The 13,880-nt window shown below is 38.6% G+C and overlaps 1 protein-coding gene and 1 pseudogene across 1 annotated transcript in view; both read right to left on the reverse strand.

Annotated features, from left to right (window-relative positions):
- The window catches only part of CYB5R4 (cytochrome b5 reductase 4), a 117,053-nt gene that overhangs the window by 57,041 nt on the left and 46,132 nt on the right, over positions 1 to 13,880 (reverse strand). The window lies entirely within an intron of this gene.
- LOC101904039 (ADP-ribosylation factor-like protein 6-interacting protein 1) lies at positions 9,102 to 11,193 on the reverse strand (annotated as a pseudogene).

The raw sequence follows: 13,880 nt of genomic DNA on the forward strand, positions 1-13,880 counted from the left end.
ACATCTCTTGCAGCTCTGGGATTGGCAGGCAGATTCTTTACCATTGAGTCACCTGGGAAGCCTCTAGTGTCTCTGAAGTGAAGTGAAGTCACTCAGTCACGTCCGACTATTTGCGACCCCATGGACACCAGGCTCCTCCATCCACGGGATTTTCTAGGCAAGAGTACTGGAGTGGGTTGCCACTTCCTTCTCCAGGGAATCTTCCCGATCCAGGGATCAAACCCAGGTCTTCTGTATTGTAGACAGACGCTTTACCATCTGAGCCACCAGTCTGGCAGGGAGAAAAACCAATCCAAGAACCACTGGTGTATACCAAAGGAAAATACATTATTCAAAAGAGGATAACTTGAATGAGGTGATCTCTACCTTACAAAAAGAAGTATCCAGGATTTCTTTCAAGGGTGAACTTTTCCAATTAAATAACTATTATTAGTTAAGGAAGGGATATATACCTACAAGCTTCAGTATCTGAACTTTTAAACTGAGCTTGTTAGAAGGGAATCCCTCTTCCACCTTGAAAGTATTCTCCTGGTCTATGGCTCTAAGTGCTTTATAGTCAGTAGCTGCTTGAGAAAACAGGAATGAAAAGTCAAAACATAAAGCATTAATATTGGAAATCATGATAAACCTATGAGAAATTAAGAAGAAACACCCAAGTGGTGCTAGTGGTAAAGAATCTGCCTGCCAATACAGGAGATACAAGAGATCTGGGTTTGATCCCTGGGTTGGGAAGATTCCCTGGAGAAGGAAATGACAACCCACTCCAGTATTCTTGCTTGAACAATTTCAAGGACAGAGGAGCCTGGTGGGATACAGTTTATGGGTCACAAAGAGTCAGACAGGACTGAGCAAGCACAAGTGTGTGTGTGCACACACACATATGCACATTTCTGACATGAGCTATGCCATTAGAAAATGTGACTATTTTACGGAATGACCATCATTACAAATAAATGCTGGAAAGGATGTGGAGAAAAGGGAACCTCCTACACTGTTGGTGGGAATATAAATTGATACAGTCACTAGTATGGAAAACACTATAGGGGTTCCTCAAAAATCTAAAAACAGTATTACCATATGATGGTGCTATGGTACCACAGCATATGGTACCTAATAGTACCATATGATGGAGAAGACTCTTGAGAGTCCCTTGGACAGCAAGAAGATCAAACCAGTCAATCTAAAGGAAATCAACCCTGAATATTCATTGAAAGGACTGATGCTGAGGCCACAGCTCCAAAACTCTGGCCACCTGATGCAAAGGGCTGACTCATTAAAAAAGACCCTAATGCTGTGGCAAAGACTGAAGGCATAAGGAGAAGGTGGTGACACAGAATGAGATGGTTGGATGGCATCATTGACTCAATGGACATAAGCCTGAGCAAACTCCAGGAGAGAGTGAAGGACAGGGCAGCCTAGCATGCTGCAGTCCATGCTGGGGTCGCAAAGAGTGGGACATGGCTGAGTGAATGAACAATAACCAGCAATCCCATTCCTGGGCATATATCCAGAGAAAACTCTAATTAAAAAAGATACAGGCACACCTAGCAACAAGAGTCACATTAGCCAAGACATAGAAACTATCTAAATGTTCATCAACAGATGAATGGACAAAAAAGATGTTGTATATATACACAATGGACCACTATTCAGCCAGGAAAAAGAACAAAACGAGGCCATTTGTAGCAACATGGATACACTTACCATACTAAGTGAAGTAAGCCAGAAAGAGAAAGACAAATACTACATGATATCACTTATATGTGGAGTCTGAAATTTGACAGAAATGAACCTATCCACAAAACAGAAACAGACTCACAGATGTAAAGAACAGACTTATGTTTGCCAAGAGGAAGGGGAAGTAGGGAAGGGATGGAATGGAAGTTTGAGGTTAGCAGATATAAGCTATTACATATAGGATGGATAAACAACAACGTCCTACTGTATGGCACAGAGAACCATATTCAATATCCTATGAAAAACCATAAGAGAAAAGAATTTCAAAAACAGATTGTGTGTGTGTGTGTGTGTATATATCTTTATCTATATATAGATATATAAGTGATTCACTTTTCTGTGCAGCAGAAATGAACACACTGTAAATCAACTATATTGCAATTAAAGAATACATATTCTTTAACTGAATATACATTTACATATATATACATATATATAAACAAAATGTGACTGTTTTAAAAAATGATTTCAGCTGGGATTTTGTCATTTTTTTTCACTAAATAATTATTTAAAATCAGGAAATAAAGGGAATTCCCTGGTTGTCCAGTGGTTAGGACTCAGTGCTTTCACCACCTGGGCTGGGTGCAATCCCTGGTCTGGGAAGTAAGATCCCATAAACCAAGCAGTAAAAGCACCATCACCCCCCCTTCCCACACCAAATTAAAATTTTAAAAGTACATTTAAGTCTGGAACAGTGCTGTCCAGAAGAAATATAATACAAGTCACAAGTATAATTTAAAATTTTCTAAAAACCACATTCAGTTCAGTTCAGTTCAGTTGCTCAGTCGTGTCTGACTCTTTGCGACCCCATGGACTGCAGCACTCCAGGCCTCCCTGTCCATTACCAACTCCCAGAGTTTACTCAAACTCATGTCCGCTGAGTCGGTGATGCCTTCCAACCATCTCATCCTCTGTCATCCCCTTCTCCTCCCACCTTCAATCTTTCCCAGCATCAGGGTCTTTTCCAATGAGTCAGTTCTTTGCATGAGGTGGCCAAAGTATTGGAGTTTCAGCGTCAACATCAGTCTTTCCAATGAACACCCAGGACTGATCTCCTTTGGGATGGACTGGCTGGATCTCCTTGCAGTCCAAGGGACTCTCAAGAGTCTTTTCCAATACCATAGTTCAAAAGCATCAATTCTTCGGTGCTCAGCTTTCTTAATAGTCCAACTTTCACATCCATACCACATAACCACATTAACAAAGTACAAAAAGAACAGGTCAAATTAACTTTAATAATATATTTTTACTTAATACAGCATATTCAGAATATTATCATTTTCACATGACAATGTAATCAATGTAAAGTTATGAGATATTTTGTAATTTTTCATCCTAATTCTTAAAATGTAGCACTTACACTTCCAGCACATTTCAATATGGAGAGAATTCCCATGCTCACTAGCCAGCCATATGTGGCCAGTGGCTATAATAGAGATAGCAAAGGATTAAAAAAAGGGCAAAAAGCAAGAACATTTCTCATCTTTGCCAGAGAATGAAGTGTTCCACATAAATAAATCAGCAGTGACTGAAGCTCACCTTTCCAAGCAAAGTTTCTCCTTTTATTCATTATTGACATCTTTCTAAAGCATGAAACAAACTACAATCCTTTTTAAACAAAGGATTATAAAAAGTACACTGATTTTTGGCTTGATAAGGGCTCACTAATATTACCGGTTTTATATTCTGACAGTTAGCTCTTCTGTGTTCTTTTCAGACATCACTCCCCCACTAGAAACCAGGTGATAAATGGAAAACTGTCCTCTCAAATCTGCTCAGCTATGGGGATGCCTATGAAATGCTACTTCTGGATCATCCCTGCACTGGGGTCTGGCGGTCACCCCACCTAAAACGTCGTGTCGGGGATCTCATATGGAAAGAAGTCCATGTACAAAATTTCTCTTCAGTATATCCATCGTCCCTCCCAACCCCTTGTAAATCCTCATGTTAGCAAGTCTCCATCTACTGCCTACTGTCTCTGTTTTCACCCTCTATTCCCATTTCATCTCTCTGTTTCCATTTCATCTATAAGTTCTAACAGTAGATTAGAGCATGTGAATACATGCTTGAGTTTGCCATGGAGAGTCACCATTCACTGCCTGCCCTCTCTTGAACTAGTGTAACTACTAATAGGAGCCCAATCTTTCTCAAATCCATCCCAGTTTGGACAATGACACTGCTACCCCATCTAATAGTTCTATCCCTAAATCTCAGGCCAGTAGACTGCAATGATCAACCCTGCCTATAGATAAAAGGCATATGAAATACTCTTAAAAAAATTTCACTTTAATTAATAAATATTTCTTTAAAATAAAGAATATTCTTTATTTCTAACATATTAAACCTTTCTCTTCAGTTACTCTGTCCCTTTTACATGATCTACTTCTCTTGTTAGCCTGCAATTCAAACTGTAACTTGTTAGATCTTAAAGTCTCTACTGTTTAAAAAAAAACACCTGATCCATTTATTGCAATCAACACGTTCCTGAAGAATTCTTGTCTTTGCTCCCTAATACCTTGCAAGTTGCCTTATATCTTTACCTGTTACTGGCCACACCCCAGCAAAACATTTATAATCCCCAAAGGCTTTATAATGAAACAGAGTTTCACAACCATGCTCTCACATGCCCTGTCAATAATGATGATAATACTTGATTTTTCCCAGAAACAGAGCCACGGTAAGACACATCAGTACATGCTGATAATTACAAGGGTACAAAAAGGGAACAGAAAACATAAGCAGCCTTAGCATCACAGAACAGAGGGGCAAAGGCAGCCACTAATAGCAACACCCACTTCTACTGTCCCTACCAACTGTTGCTTCTGATGCATCGAGTGTTTAGCAAACATTATTTAATCTTCACAATGACTCTGGGATGTTTCATTCTTAAACCCCATTATACTGCTGAAGAAAAAAAAAACAACTCATGTCTATTAACGGATGCTGAAGATCACAAAAGCGTATGAGTGTACCCTGAGGCAGAGATGAGATCTGACGCCGTGTTTGTCTATATGAAACCTGTGTTCTTCCTACAGATCATGCAGCCTCAGCAATCAAACTCAGGGCTACAGACAGTGGGAAAAAGGGAACTTTTAATTTATGAATGTACAGTATTTCAGAGTCCATGTCTCATTCTGGGTAAGAAATATGTTTGCACTTTGCTGAACCAAGTGGTGAGAAGGAGAAGGAATACTCATGACAGTTTAGTTCTTTACCATTAAGATTCAGTCAAATCCTCAGTTTCCTCAACCCTGCTGATTTTAGTTTCATAAATTTCCTTTCGTTAGTCTTTTTTAAAAAAATTATTAATTTATTTTAATTGGAAGCTAATTATTTTACAATATTATAGTGGTTTTTGCCATACATTGACATGAATCAGCCATGGGTGTCCATGTGTTCCCCATCTTGAAGCCCCTCCCACCTCCTTCCCCATCCAACTAATTTTATTTCAACCTTGTTACTAAATAAATTTAGGTTGTCATATTTTCTCTCAGAACTTTCAAGGTAATGTTCTATTGGCTTCTGTCTTCTACTGATATTCTAATAAATTAGCTGTAACAGCTTGTAAATTACATGAGTAAATTAGCTGTCAATTTACCGGTTTCTCAGTGACTCTGTCTCTCTCTGGCTGTTTTTCATATCTTCTCATTGTCTTTGTGTTCTTCAATTTGACTACAAAGAGAATATGTGTAGATTCCTTTTTATTTATCTTGATCAGGATTTGGTGAATTTGCTATCTCTGATATTTGTGATTTATCAATTCTGGAAAGTTCTCAGCCATTCAGATGCCTCTTCCTCATTCTCACTACTACTTCCTTCTGGAAATCTGATTATAAGTGTTAGATCTTATTACTGTATTCCGTGTGGCTCTTGAATGTTTTTCTATCATTTTGTTTCTCTGTACCACATCCTGTCCAATTTCTGCTGCTCAATTTTATAGTTCATTGGACTGTTGTATGTCTAATCTCTCACTATTTATGTTATGCACTTTTTTATTTCATCAGCTTGATTTTTCATTTCCAAAGATTCTATTTTTTTCAATACTACACAATTACTAGTCTCCTTCTTTATTATGTTATTAATTTATTCTTATTTTCCTAATCACATCAGACAAAGTTATTTATTCTGTATACAAATATTAAAGTCCAACAGGTGAAATTCTGCCTTTATTTCTGCTGACTTGTTTCCTCAAGCATTAATTTTTCACTGTACACTAATAACTGCTGCTCTATACCTGTGGCAATTTTGAGGGTTTTAGATTGAAAGTTTTTCCACCACTAAAAAGGTATCTATAAATCTGCGAAGCAGCCTGGGAAACCAATAATGGGAGACCATTTTACTTCCTGGTTTGAGGTTTCTAAGACTACATAGGTGGTATATATTTGAATGCCCAACTCATATATGGGTAAGACTGTGGCTACAAATTCTCAAAGGAAACTTCTCTTTCCTCTTCCCCATCACCTCATAAACAAGGTCAAGGCAGACTATCCTGACATCTCCCTTTGTTGTTGGACAGATTTTTCCGTTAAGCATTCACATTTCACTGATTATACAGACTTCAGGAGCCAAGCCACAGGCAGGGATCTCAGTTCTAATTCCTTCTCTTTACCGACCCAAGATCTGATTTTTCTTTTCCTATGTGACCATTAAAATTCCTGTGTGGCTCTAAGTTCAAGTATCTGATAAGTGTTTTCTGAAAGTGAAGGTATGAGAGCTAGCTTATCACTTTGAATTGTTCCACCTACTTTTTTCCCCTTAACCTGGCAACTTCCCTGTGGAATCTGCTCATTTTAAACAGCGTCTGCTGTATTTGGTGAATCATTTTGAAGGTTCTCTGTCTTTCATTTCCAGGCAGGCAGGAAGGAAATCCTGAGTCCTTTCATTTGTTTCATGCCTATGACACAGAAGCCTAAGGAGCTGGGACACTTTCTGACCATCCTGAATGGTAGTACAGAGAAGCATGTGACCTTTAGTACCAGACGGTGTAAACAAGACATGTAATATTTAGGGTGAAGTAAAGTTAGCCATTTAGAAATTTTAGTTAAGAACGTGTTCCCTGATGGCAGTGATCTGGTGAGCTCTGGAGTAGTTAAGAAAATAAAGGTATTTGTTTACAAAAGGAACCTGGTTTGGAAGAACTGTCGGACACTAAAGTTCAAACTAATTTGCTTTTGGTGTACTGGAAGACCTCGTCTACTGTGCATTGCTTTATCCACTTTGCAGATATAGCGTTCCTAAAAAATTGAAGGCTTGTGGCAACCCTGCATAGACCAGGTCTACTGGGGCCATTTTTCCAACAGCATTTGCTCACTTAGGTTTCTGGGTCACATTTTGGTAATTCTGGCAATATTTCAAATTTTTTTCATCATTATTATATTTGTTATGGTGATCTGTGATCAGTGATCTGATGTTACCACTGTAATTATCTGGGGGCACCATGAACTGCACACCCATGTAAGACTGCAAATTTAATCTATAAATGTGTATGATTTGACTGTTCCATGGACTGGCCATTTCCCTCTCTCTTCCTCTCCTTGGGTGTCTCTATTCCCTGAGACACAGCAATTTGATATTAGGCCCATGAACATAACCCTACAATGGCCTTGAAGTGTTCAAGTGAAAGGATGAGTTCCACGACTCTCACTTTAAATCAAAAGCTAGAAATGACTAGGCTTAGTGAGGAAGGCATGTCGAAAGACAAGACAGGCTGAAAGCTAAGTTTTCTATATCAAACAGTATGGAGATACACAAGATTCATGCTCTTTTCATGCCTGCTAACACAACATCTAGGCTTCTCTTGTGGCTCAGTGGTAAAGAAAGTGCCTGCCAAGCAAAAGACGCAGGTCTGATCCTTGGGACAGGAAGATCCTCTGAGGAAGGCAACTTCCTCCAGTATTCTTGCCTGGAGAATTCCATGGGCAGAGGAGCGTGGTGGGCTACAGTCCATGGTGTCACAAAAGAGTCAAGACACGAGTGAGTGACTAAACAACAACAACACAACATCGATTCTGTGGCCTGTGGATCAAAGAGTCATTTTGACTTTCAAGTCTTATTTAAGAAATATATTTTACAAGGCTATATAGCTGCCATAGATAGTGAGTTTTCTGATGGATCTTGGCAAAGTCAACTGAAAACCTTCTGGAAAAGAGTAACTTTCTAGATGCCACCAAAAACTTTCATGATTCATGGGAAGAGGCCAAAATACAAACTTTCAGAGGAGTTTCGAAGAAGTTGATTCTAACCCTCACAGATAACTCTGAGGGGTTCAAGACTATGGTGGAGTAAGTAACTGCAGATGTGGTGGACATAAGAAAAGAACTAGAATTAGAAGTGAAACCTGAAAATGTGACTGAGTTGCTATAATTTCATCATAAAACTTGATAGATGAGGAGTTGATTCTTTTTCTTTAAATATAAATTTATTTTAATTGGAGGCTAATTACTTTACAATATTGTATTGGTTCTGCCATACATCAACATGAATCCGCCACGGGTGTACATGTGTTCCCCATCCTGAAACCTCCTCCCACCTCCCTCCCCATACCATCCCTCTGGGTCATCCCAGTGCATCAGCCCCAGGCACCCTGTCTAATGCATTGAACCTGGACTGGCGATTCGTTTCACATATGATATTACACATGTTTCAATGCCATTCTCCCAAATCATCCCACCCTCGCCCTCTCCCACAGAGTCCAAATGACTGTTATATACATCTGTGTCTCTTTTGCTGTCTTGCATACAGGGTTATCGTTACCATCTTTCTAAATCCCATATATATGCATTAGTACACTGTATTGGTGTTTTTCTTTCTGGCTTACTTCACTCTGTATAATAGGCTCCAGTTTCATCCACCTCATTAGAACTGATTCAAATGTATTCTTTTTAATGGCTGAGCAATACTCCATTGTGTATATGTACCACAGCTTTCTTATCCATTCATCTGCTGATGGACATCTAGGTTGCTTCCATGTCCTGGCTATTATAAACAGTGCTGCGATGAACACTGGGGTACACATGTCTCTTTCAATTCTGATTTCCTCAGTGTGTATGCCCAGCAGAGGGATTGCTGGGTCATAAGGCAGTTCTATTTCCAGTTTTTAAAGGAATCTCCACACTGTTCTCCATAGTGGCTGTACTAGTTTGCATTCCCACCAACAGTGTAAGAGGGTTCCCTTTTCTCCATACCCTCTCCAGTATTTATTGCTTGTAGGCTTTTAGATAGCAGCCATTCTGACTGGCATGAAATGGTACCTCATTGAGGTTTGATTTGCATTTCTCTGCTAATGAGTGATGTTGAACATTTTTTCATGTGTTTGTTAGCCATCTGTATGTCTTCTTTTTTTTTTTAAATTTTTTTTTTTTGGATTCCAGCTTTTTTATTTATTCCCCTTTTAACAAAGTAGAAGAAATAATACAGGATTAAAACTGCAAAAGTAGTTAATTGGTAGAACACACATTCACACAAAAAACCTGGATAGGAAGACAAGCTTATATACAATGAGGAAACACACGTAAATTATGGTAGTTTGTAGGTTGTATACGAAACATTTAAAAAGTCAAACATGCTACACGGTGCCACTGTTTACAGCAATATTGAAGGGGAGAAAATAACACTAATTTAGGGACTGATATACCACAAGGTCCAGGTTTCACAGCATCAGTGCAATAAATTCACAAAACTATATTACAACTAGTTAATCAGTTTAAGAATTGTTCCCAAGTATATCACATTTCCAGCCCTCAGAGGTCCATTCCTACAGATTTCAACTACTCCATCTATGGGGACCAAAAGCAGCCAGTGTTACCATAAAAGGAAACTCTTGAGACTTATCTTTAAAGGCTTATTCTGGTCTTGAAAAATTGGTAGGATAAGGCTATTTTCTACTGAAATGAATCTTGACTCAACACAGGAAGACTTTTGTCCTTTATTGGCTGGTCTTGGAGTGAAGATCATGGACGTGACTCTTAACCTATTATGGACTTTAGTTCCAATTAACTGAAAGTCTGAAACTAAAAGTCCTAACTACCAACTTGTGTAAGCCTGCTACTAAAAAGCCTTTAAGGACATACTAACTTCAAGTTTAAGTGCAAGGGAACAAGAGTTCTAAAAGTTCCTGCCAGATTCCCCATTTGGGAGGAAGGAAACATTTAGGAAACACTGAGTTTCCTACAAACTGCTAAATTCTGCACAAGGGAGAAAACACACGCTAAGGCATGAAATTAGCTTCATCTTATTCCATGAGGCTTCTGCTCCCACACTATTGAAACAGAATGAGGAATGAATCTCAATTGGTCTGTTCATCAGAAGTGGTAAACTTGGTCTATACTCATGAAGCCAGTTTTTTAAGCAGACCATGGAAGCAGACGATAGAATAAGCTTCCTGAAGTCACAGACCACTATCCTGTATCCAGCTAAAAAAAAGATCAACTTGAACAGTTACCCCGAGTCACTGTTAACTGTACTAAAGGGTGAAGTTCACCACTATTTTATTTTAAAAGTAAGAGTTCAGTTAACCCTGGGTGACAAAAAACCAAGACGAGGAACTGAAGAAAGAGTTGTCCATATAAGGCCAGCTGCTAAGAACACACCCATGAAGACACTGGGTATAAAGCCTTGCTTAACAAGTCAGAATTTGTACTAAGGGCAGAGTGAGGGACAGCAGAGAGCTACTTCTGTAACATTTTAGTATCCAAACAGCATAACAGACACTGTTCCCAAGGACAATGTATACTCCATTAATCACACTGAATAAAGCAAATGCTTTATTCATTTTTCTTTTCTTTTTGTTTGAGAAGCTTGTTTATCTCTCTTTTGGCCATTCCAATGTACTTCGAAATGATCCCACGTTGGTTCAGTCCAGGAAGCAAAAGTAAGAAAGTCACTATCAGGTAGGTGAGAAGGAGGTTGTGGACTTGCTGTCCCACTCAAGCAACCGCAGCAAGAGAAATGATCATGGTCATGAAGTACATTTTAGGCTTTTCTTCCTTTAGTGTAAAGAGGCGTTTCCACCAGCCCACAGCTCTGCGTCGAGTTTTTACTAGATTGCTGCAAATTTGATGGAATCTTTGCTGTTGCTTGGTGGTCCATTTATTGGAGCCAAAAATTCTAGGTGCTAGAATGGGAACAAGGTAGTCAGCCAAGCACAAAAACCTAACAAAACAGGAAACACCAGATAGAACAGATGGATCTAGATAGTAGATAGAAACACCAAAGAAACCACACCCATGATGGCAGGTGGAAACCAGGCTCTTTCCCATCGGAGGACTTTATCTGCCATCAGCATCACTTCTCCCCATCCTTGCAGCTGCTCTTTCAGACTTGCAGTCTCTGCAGCCAACAGATTGGTGCTGCGATTATCTCCTTCCGCCATAGTTCTCGACATGCCGTATCAGTGAGCACAGGACGCCACCAAATCAAATCCTCCGCAGACTCCCTCGCCGCACCCCTAGCGCCCTGTATGTCTTCTTTGGAGAAATGTCTGTTTAGTTCTTTGGCCCATTTTTTGATTGGGTCATTTATTTTTCTGGAATTGAGCTGCAGGAGTTGCTTGTATATTATTGAGATTAGTTCTTTGTCAGTTGCTTCATTTGCTATTATTTTCTCCCATTCTGAAGGCTGTCTTTTCACCTTGCTTATAGTTTCCTTTGTTGTGCAGAAGCTTTTAAGTTTAATTAGGTCCCATTTGCTTATTTTTGCTTTTATTTCCAATATTCTGGGAGGTAGGTCATAGAGGATCCCGCTGTGATTTATGTCAGAGAGTGTTTTGCCTATGTTTTCTTCTAGGAGTTTTACAGTTTCTGGTCTTACGTTTAGATCTTTAATCCATTTTGAGTTTATTTTTGTGTATGGTGTTAGAAAGTATCCTAGTTTCATTCTTTTACAAGTGGTTGACCAGTTTTCCCAGCACCACTTGTTAAAGAGATTGTCTTTTCTCTGTTGTATATTCTTGCCTCCTTTGTCGAAGATAAGGTGTCCATAGGTGCGTGGATTTATCTCTGGGCTTTCTATTTTGTTCCATTGATCTATATTTCTGTCTTTGTGCCAGTACCATACTGTCTTGATGACTGTGGCTTTGCAGTAGAACCTGAAGTCAGGCAGGTTGATTTCTCCAGTTCCATTCTTCTTTCTCAAGATTGCTTTGGCTATTTGAGGTTTTTTGTATTTCCATACAAATTGTGAAATTATTTGTTCTAGCTCTGTGAAAAATACCGTTGGTAGCTTGATAGGGATTGCATTGAATCTATAGATTGTTTTGGGTAGTATACTCATTTTCACTATATTGATTCTTCTGATCCATGAACATGGTATATTTCTCCATCTATTTGTGTCCTCTTTGATTTCTTTCACCAGTGTTTTATAGTTTTCTATATATAGGTCTTTTGTTTCTTTAGGTAGATATATTCCTAAGTATTCTATTCATTTCATTGCAATGGTGACTGGAATTGTTTCCTTAATTTCTCTATTTTCTCATTATTAGTGTATAGGAATGCAAGGGATTTCTGTGTGTTGATTTTATATCCTGCAACTTTACTATATTCATTGATTAGCTCTAGTAATTTTCTGGTGGAGTCTTTAGGGTTTTCTATGTAGAGGATCATGTCTTCTGCAAACAGTGAGCGTTTTACTTCTGCTTTTCCAACTTAGATTCCTTTTATTTCTTTTTCTGCTCTGATTGCTGTGGCCAAAACTTCCAAAACTATGTTGGATAGTAGTGGTGAGAGTGGGCACCCTTGTCTTGTTCCTGACTTTAGGGGAAATGCTTTCAATTTTTCACCATGGAGGATAATGTTTGCTGAGGATAATGTTTATCATATATAGCTTTTATTATGTTGAGGTATGTTCCTTCTATTCCTGCTTTCTGGAGGGTTTTTTTTTTAATCATAAATGGATATTGAATTTTGTCAAAGGCTTTCTCTGCATCTATTGAGACAATCATATGGCTTTTATTTTTCAATTTGTTAATGTGGTGTATTACATTGACTGATTTGTGGATATTGAAGAATCCTTGCATCCCTGGGATAAAGCCCACTTGGTCATGGTGTATGATCTTTTTAATGTGTTGCTGGATTCTGATTGCTAGAATTTTGTTAAGGAGTTTTGCATCTATGTTCATCAGTGATATTGGCCTGTAGTTTTCTTTTTTTGTGTGGCATCTTTGTCAGGATTTGGTATTAGGGTGATGGTGGCCTCATAGAATGAGTTTGGAAGTTTACCTTCCTCTGCAATTTTCTGGAAGAGTTTGAGTAGGATAGGTGTTATCTCTTCTCTAAATTTTTGGTAGAATTCAGCTGTGAAGCCATCTGGACCTGGGCTTTTGTTTGCTGGAAGATTTCTGATTACAGTTTCAATTTCCGTGCTTGTGATGGGTCTGTTAAGATTTTCTATTTCTTCCTGGTCCAGTTTTGGAAAGTTGTACTTTTCTGAGAATTTGTCCATTTCTTCCAAGTTGTCCATTTTATTGCCATATAATTGCTGATAGTAGTCTCTTATGATCCTTTGTATTTCTGTGTTGTCTGTTGTGATCTCTCCATTTTCATTTCTAATTTTATTGATTTGATTTTTCTCCCTTTGTTTCTTGATGAGTCTGGCTAATGGTTTATCAATTTTATTTATCCTTTCAAAGAACCAGCTTTGGCTTTGTTGATTTTTGTTATGGTCTCTTTTGTTTCTTTTGCATTTATTTCTGCCCCAATTTTTAAGATTTCTTTCCTTCTACTAACCCTGGGGTTCTTCATTTCTTCCTTTTCTAGTTGCTTTAGGTGTAGAGTTAGGTTATTTATTTGACTTTTTTCTTGTTTCTTGAGGTATGCTTGTATTCCTGTGACCCTTCCCCTTAGCACTGCTTTTACAGTGTCCCACAGGTTTTGGGTTGTGTTTTCATTCTCATTCGTTTCTATGCATATTTTGATTTCTTTTTTGATTTCTTCTGTGATTTGTTGGTTATTCAGCAGTGTGTTGTTCAGCCTCCATATGTTTGAATTTTTAATAGTTTTTCTCCTATAATTGAGATCTAATCTTACTACATTGTGGTCAGAAAAGACGCTTTGAATTTACCAAGGCTAGATTTATGGCCCAGGATTTGTTCTATCCTGGAGAAGGTTCTGTGTGCACTTGAGAAAAAGGTGAAATTCATTGTTTTGGGG

Source organism: Bos taurus, chromosome 9 (genome assembly GCF_002263795.3).
Source record: "Bos taurus isolate L1 Dominette 01449 registration number 42190680 breed Hereford chromosome 9, ARS-UCD2.0, whole genome shotgun sequence".
NCBI lineage: Eukaryota > Metazoa > Chordata > Mammalia > Artiodactyla > Bovidae > Bos > Bos taurus.